A 7,938-nucleotide genomic window follows, 5' to 3' on the forward strand; every position below is an offset into this window, starting at 1 on the left:
TATATATATAATGCATACACAGTAACTTTTTTTTATTTTCTAAAATGTAGAAAATATAAGAGGCTATGGCCAGAAACTTACTGAATCAGCCGTAACATGTTTGACCATATGATTAACAGACACCTAGTAAATGAAAGAAGGACACAAAAATAGGTACAGATTAGTAAGTATCACACTGAATTAAACATGTAATTTTGAAGTAAAAAGAATAGTATTTTCTTGAAAAACATACTCCAATATAGTCTTTGTTTTATTTACAACTTTACAACAAAATAATATTTTTAACGTGGAAAAAAGTCAACGTGAAATGGTCATCACCCATTTTACTTCAGTGATGTATTTCAGTGTGAAACTCTATATTCAATGAAAGATTGTTTGATGAAAGTATAAAGTGAATAAGGTATTCACAATAAGACCAGAAACATATAGTAAAAAAGTAAATCAGATTTTTTCTATTTTGATTTTTTAATAATAACATTTTGTTGATGTGTAATACATAAAGACATTCAAACTTCTAGAGCTGCTCATAGCATTTTGCTACATTTATTGAGGAACTCCTAGTATTTAATGTCCAAGTGTCAGATGCTATTAGCTATCCATCATACACATTTGTTCAAATGTCAAATAAATCACAAAGTGAACCAACTTCAAATCAAATAAATAAACTCAACTTAATTTGAATTTCGCACATTAGCATAAAGCTATAAACTGAATGAAATGGTTTGGCAATTGATTGGGTGGGGGTAATAAATACTAGAGAAAATCACTCATGCTGCCTTTATGGCACGGTAAATTATCCAAAGCCTTCTGCAATGTCCTCCTGGCTCGGCGCAGTGCGCAATAACCCACAAAACCCTCTGCAATATTTATCAGCACACACACTGCCGATGTGGCCAAGTAAAGTGCAGAGTAGCAGAACACAAAAGAACAATGTCATTCATTGTATGATTTAGGTTAAATGCTCATTTAATGTTGGCTATTCAAATTTGTGTTTGAGCAGGAAACTAAAATGACTATCAAGAAGCGAATTTAAGCTATCCATCAAGCCCTAATATAAATGATTTTAGTTTAATGTTCAATGTTCAGTCACCTGTTGAATTCATAGAACACAGTTGAAAAGGCACACAAAAGTATGCAGCACTGATGTCGGCTCATCGATAGCATTCTTGCTCTAATTGAATACATTCTTTCATATGGGGAAATGCTTTTGTTATTAGATAATCAATTATTATAAATATTAATCATTTAAAACAAATTTCAGGGATACAGTGTGTTTGCTAATAGCTTATAGCTGTCTGTGTATATTAAGCTGAGACAGGGAGTATTTTACCATCAAAACAGTTACACACTTCAGCTTAAAATTCTCTTTCATTACATTTTTTTCATTATCGGTTTTGGTTTCATTATAGGTTTTGGATTATCAAGCATGACATATATACCTATTCTTTTGAGAAATATTAAGATACTGTGATGAAAAAACAAAGTCTGGATGCGTGGCTTTGGGGTTTCACTGTACATGCCAACAATTCAATAATTCAAACCCTCATATACATCAGCAAACAAACACGTGTGGATATATATGATCAATGTATTTTTCATGCTCTTTAGAAAAATGTATTATTGTATTCAATTATGTATTATATATATATATATATATATATATATATATATAAAACATGTAAATTGTAAAGATCATGTGGTTGCGTATATCATAAATCCTTTTTTTTACAAAGGCGTTTTGCAAAACCAAACCACCAAAACTCACTATCCATCTATATAGCAATGCCACCTACTTGCAGTACTTTCACTGCTGATACTGAACCTAATTTACAACCGTCCATCCAAGTTCTTATTGAACAGCCCCCACAGACTCTTAATATCTTTCCTTGTCACTCCCCCCAGAAACATTAAATACGTGCCTTACAGATGTTATCATTGTACTGTCAGCTTGTCATGAAATGCCGGCCATGACTCATCTTTTTTGCACTTTGATGTACTATGCTGGCATTTAAATGATTTCTTAATGGAAGGTATATAGCACACACAAAAAAATAAAACCCTCTTTGTACTAACAATGAGTCACCAGCATCTTAGGTACAAGAAAAGAGTTTTAAAACAGAATAGTGATACAACCTTGAGAGAAAAACAGGAGTGGTTACTGCACGAAAACACAGACAATCACATTGTTGTGATTATTACATTCATCTAAGGAAAAAAGTCTGTATTTATTTGTTGTAAAAGGATATTCCAAGGCTAAAATCCTACATATGATCAAAAAAAAAATTCCCCACAGAGGAACATAAGTGTTAAGTTTGTTTTGATGCAAGAAATAATGTAAAAATAAAGGCAGCTAGAGGGGAAATAGTATAATTTTTTTGATATAGGAAAATATTTTAAAGTAAGATTTAAATACGCATTTATTCAATAAACAACTAATTTTTAGTTATTTCATAAATACATTATTCGGTTTAGTAAATGCATAGTGTACATAATCTTAACCCAGTCATATTTCACAAATTAATCTCCATTGTGAGTGGAAGAGTCAATTAAATGTTAAATCAAATGACCTTATAGATCAGGGGTGGCGAACTCTGGTCCTGGAGAGCCGCAGTCCTGCAGAGCTCAGCTCCAACCTTAATTAAAACTCACCTGCCTGTAGCTTCCTAGTAACCCTTCAGACCTTGATTATCTTGTTCAGGTGTGTTTGATTAGGGTTGAAGCAAAACTCTGCAGGGCTGCGGCTCTCCAGGACCGACGTTCGCCACCCCTGATATAGATAAATGATGTGTGACATTCATGTCATTATCTCTTCTGTGTATTGCCCTCACTGAACAGCCACATTTTTGTAGTTCATCTGGATGAGAGCATGGAAAGACTTTTCCGAGAATGAAGGAACAGTAAGTATCCACTTAATCTCAGCGTCCACTCCATAACAGCATGCTCATAATCGCCACCTCCCTTCCGTTTTGAGAGCTCTTTTTGGCTAAGGCAGTAATTAGGGCTCCCTGCTGCGTATCTCTGTGGCCTTACAGCTCTGTGTCGCTGCTCAAACATGTGTGGCGTGAGAAAGCGTTGGAGGAAAGACGTAATGCGGACCCTCATATCTGAATCACTCGTGTCTAATTTTCTCTCTGCTCAGAGATTCTTTGAGTCAAGACCCCTCACTGCCATCAGACAAATGTGTCCGATGAACAGCCTACAGTTTGTCAAATTTTGTTTCATAAAGCAAGAAAAAGTTGATGTGATGGATGGATGGATGAATAAATAGATAGATATAGACTGTAGAGATTATAGATAGACACAATGACAGACAGACAAACAGATTCTACATATACAGGGAGGATATCTGCATATCATACTTTTATGATATCACACTTTTTTGTATGTACACAGAACACCTTCATTAGTAAACACAACATGGCCGTCTAGGGAAAGAAAGGCCTTGTTTGTTTGGGGAAAAAACATCACGTGGGAATGAAACGGTGTTTTTTAAATCAACATTTAAATTGTATATTCACATAAATTATAAATCAATAGAACTGATGAGTTTATGAAACCATTTTTTGCAGAGATGAAACTACCATCATTAAAATAAATGCTGGGCCACATGCATTATTCTGATCCTGTCCGACCAGGATGTGAATGTGTGTTTTTTATGAGCCAGCCTGGGGCAACAACCTGGTTCGGAGGGCAACGAAATTGCTTTCATCCCTTTTCGGAATAGACAAAATTGCATTTGACCACAGTCCCTCACACTTAAATAGTGCTGTTTACTCAAACAGAAGCAGATCGGAGCTCAGAGGCCAATGATTGGAGTGTTAATGCATCCCTGTGATCCCGACACTATTACTCTATCTCTGAGTGTAATGGGATATTTAATAACAGTGATCCCCCCACAGGCCGCCAATCACCCTCATCATTTGATTTTAAAATGTTTGCAATAACCTGCGGGCCGCAGGTGTAAACATGTTGCAGGGGAGTGTGGATGCGCAAGACCCTGTGTCATTTTCTTAATGGAATTCCTCAGAGATGCAAAGGGGGAAGCCTACAAAAATAAACATCCCAGAGCCATATATATGACAGGGTAATGGGATATGAAAGGATATAATCCAAATACCTGTAAGAACCAATAAGGGTTTGAGGATGGGAGGATAGGTGGCACAGACAGTGGTGCATAAAGTTTACCTACAGCCGTGGTGTTGTTTTGTTGTAAAGATTGCTGGACCGGAACAGCGCGTTGATGTTAGAGAAGCAGAAGATGAGAAAGGCAGCCGTTCTGTTTTATCAGACAGGAATCCGTTATTAGCCTCACAAACACTTAATGGAGTATACAAGTCTGAGTCCCCTGGGTATGACAGATGTGCAGAACACACCAGCCGCTCCTGCTAACCAAATCTTGCAATATTTAGCAGCCACGTGGCGCTCAGCTTGAACATGCTCAGATGGAAAGACCATCAGTCACGTTGATATAGAAAGAGCCCCAAGTTTCCCAACATGTTATTACAGCCATTACTAAGTTTATGTGTGTGCATTTATGTGAGTGTTAAGCTAATGGAGTGACAGGCCTTTTAATCAGCCCACAGAGAGCGTGTTCTCATTACCAGCTCCCCTGATAGCACCGCTTACACTTCTGCTGGGACACTGATATCCTTCTGCTGTGGTCCTGAATGGAATCTCTTCTTCCTCGCCTTCCACACTTAACGGAACTAACATGCCGATCACAAGTCCAGCTCCTTCTAGGGATTAGCATACATCACAGGAGAGACACACACTCGCACACGCACACAGAGCCATTAGTGTATAACGTCTGGCTCGTTCGTGCATAGCAGTTGCCAATTACTTTCAGCGGGAACAGAATCCTCTTTAGGTGTCTGTGCGTGTACATCAGACAATCAGAGGGAACTGGATGGAATGGAATTCTAATGCAGCAGCAGAGGAAGCAGGTGAAATACCACTGCAACTGCTGAAATAACCACATAGGCTCACGCCAGTACAAATGTGAATAATTTATTTAAATGGAAATGGATAGGTAGAGATCATCAATGAAAAAATACTATCAAAATGCTTCATAACAAATACTGGACGATTTTCAGTATGTCCAGATGTGCAGTTGCAATGAAATGGAAGTAGTGTCAGATTTTCTCTTCTGTATTGTGACGTAGGTCCAAGTGAAACAGATTATCAAAAAAGAAAAAATGTAGGGCGGGGACTTGATTCTATCCATTGGTTACTGATTGGATTTTGAGATGTAAACAGTCCATTCAAAAATTAATGCAAGCTTGAAGTTGACTGAAAAAAAGAAGTAGGTTAAATCATTGGTGGATTAAATCATTGAAGAAGTCCTGTATATGTCACCAGAGAGAAGTCTGAAGATTGAGTTGAAATTTTGATTAAATATTTTAAAGTCAAAATATAATTTAATTCTTAAAAAAAAATAACCCTATAAATGAATGAATTGTTCACAATAAGGGTTTTTAACAAGTATTTGAAAAATAATAATAATGTATTTTATGCAGACTTTAGAGGAATATACAATTTAAGATCTGCCAACAGCAGTATCCGATTCTGTGATTTACGGTTAAATAACCAATAATAAATTAAATAATATTAAAACAAAGCAAAACTAAAATGTCTCAACAGTTATGCATTGACAATGGATGTTTTTATTCCAAAGTAAAAAAAAAAATTGAAATCCACAAGAAAGTATAGCGTTAACATCATGTTTATATGAGACTAGTGTGATAGAAACAATTATTAACCTGTGCAAAATTATTTCCAATATTTCGGCCCACTTGGCCATGTGCCACAAACGCTGTTGATAGAATTTAAAGGGATAATTCACTCCAAAATAACAATTCTGTTATCATTTACTCACCCTCATGTTGTTCCAAACCTGTATGTGTTTCTTTCTCCTGTGGACTTTTGTGAATTTTTGGTTCATATAATATATTGGGTTCAATACTGTTTGGACCCCAACATTCTTCCAAATATCATTTTTTAAGAGTTAATTTAGAGGTGAATATTGTCTAGCACCACCAAGTAAGGAATACCAGAGGGTTAAAATCAATTGGTGATAATGACTAATATCCGTTATCTTCATACTGACATTTACTTGGGTCCATAAAATCCTGATTCAAGAAATCTCAATCCACTCATACTAGAAGTGAACCAGTATGCTTACATGAAAACCGCATGTAAAGGTCACATAGACTACATTACAGATAGGCAGTACCTGTGAGTGTACATCTGTGTGTTTTTATGAATGAGTGTGTGTGGATGTGCCTGCTAGCTCTTTGGCTATGATGATCTAATGGAGCCCTGCCAAGACAAGATAGTCACCCTCACCCTCCACACGGATGCCACCTCGTCGCCCATCACCCGGCTCACGCGCCGCAATCCCGCTGCTGTCTGTAGCAGTGGGTTTGAGGAGGCAGGAGAGGAGGAGTGCTGCCACAGCGTATCCCTTTCTGCTTGCTGAACATATTCAGCTAGACAGGCGTCCCTGGAGTGGGCCAAGAAACAGATGGCTGGGGACTCGATCTCCCATCAGCGTGAAAACAGGAGCCCCGCGGCCCATCCTCCAGGGCTTCATCAGCTGCCCTGTCACACACACACTTCTCTTCCTCCACCTCTTTTAATTTGTTGTTTTAAAGATCTGCCTGAGGATATTCGGTGGCTTATTGATGTTCCTCCTCCCTGCGGCGCTACAGCAGAGCTGTTAACAGGTGTTTCAGAGACACCCCTCTGTTACAGCTCTACTTACTTGATCGGATGCGGAAAACGATTTCCACAGTGTGTCTTATCCCACACCCATGCCTTTCAACATGTGTTGTGGCACCAGTGTAAAAGAACAAAGGTACAATGACAAGAAACAAAATACGCCACTTTCAAAGAGTTTTCATGGCTTATTTTGTTTCTGGCTGCATGTACAAAGTGTTAAAATGTTGCTTGGGAAACCATATGCATCAAACACAAATCATGGCACTGGATTTTATATGGATTAATATGATTGTGACAAACATGCCCCGGCCTCAACCACAATAAACTTGCTACAATGGGAAAATAGCACAGTATACATGCTTCTGATTAATGTAAATATGGCTCCATAATTCACCTGACATGCCTGATGGAAGATATGCTCATTTTTATTTATTTATTTATTTATTTGCACAAAATGTAAGCTGCAGGCCATAGCTTAAAAATTATCTTAGCAAAAACATAAAACAGGGAAAAGCAGAATGTCAATAAAACAAAATAGAAAATAGATGGAGCCTTTTTCCATGGTAACAGTTTTGACTTTTGAAATGATTGTTACTACATTGAAATTATATTAAAAAAAAATCATACAGGAACTCCTTCAAGAAACCTTCATCATAATATTTCTTAAACATTCAGAATTTAATTTTAAAATAATTTATTATATTATTATATTATTTTATTACTAAATTTAAATAAATTTTACCTAACTTTTTAAAATAACAATGGTTAAAACAACATTTTTGACTGGATGACTGTATATATAATTAATTTTAAATAATTAGTTTGGCATAATCTTTTATTATTACATCTTCTAAAAATATTTTTACACAAAGCTTTGATGAAAAAAAAAAAAAACAGTAAATGATACTGACTCCCCCAAAATGAGATTTATATTATACAAAAACAAAACAATCAAACTAAAATCAATTTTTCGGGGAGTCAAAACTGTTTTTTTTTTATTTGTGACCCTGGACCAGCCTTTAAAGTTGTCCAGAAGAAGTTCTTAGCAATGCATATTACTAATCAAAAAGTTTTGAAATATTTACGGTATGAAATTTACAAAATATCTTCATGGAACATGATCTTTACTTAATATCCTAATGATTTTTGGCATAAAAGAAAAATGTACAATTTTGACCCATACAATGTATTGTTGGCTGGCTCTACAAATATACCCCA

At 36.3% G+C, this 7,938-nt stretch overlaps 1 long non-coding RNA gene across 1 annotated transcript in view; it reads right to left on the bottom strand.

The window, feature by feature from the left end:
- Positions 1 to 2,597, bottom strand: part of LOC107752920 (uncharacterized) — an 8,519-nt gene extending 5,922 nt beyond the window's left edge. Inside the window, exons 1-2 of the long non-coding RNA XR_001641409.1 lie at positions 2,568 to 2,597; positions 82 to 123 (exon numbers count right to left, since the gene is read on the bottom strand). This is a non-coding gene — a long non-coding RNA (uncharacterized LOC107752920). The remainder of the gene's footprint in view (positions 1 to 81; positions 124 to 2,567) is intronic.
- Between the last annotated feature and the right edge of the window lie 5,341 nt (positions 2,598 to 7,938).

This window comes from Sinocyclocheilus rhinocerous, unplaced genomic scaffold (genome assembly GCF_001515625.1).
Source record: "Sinocyclocheilus rhinocerous isolate Xijiao unplaced genomic scaffold, SAMN03320098_v1.1 scaffold1252, whole genome shotgun sequence".
Classification (NCBI taxonomy): domain Eukaryota; kingdom Metazoa; phylum Chordata; class Actinopteri; order Cypriniformes; family Cyprinidae; genus Sinocyclocheilus; species Sinocyclocheilus rhinocerous.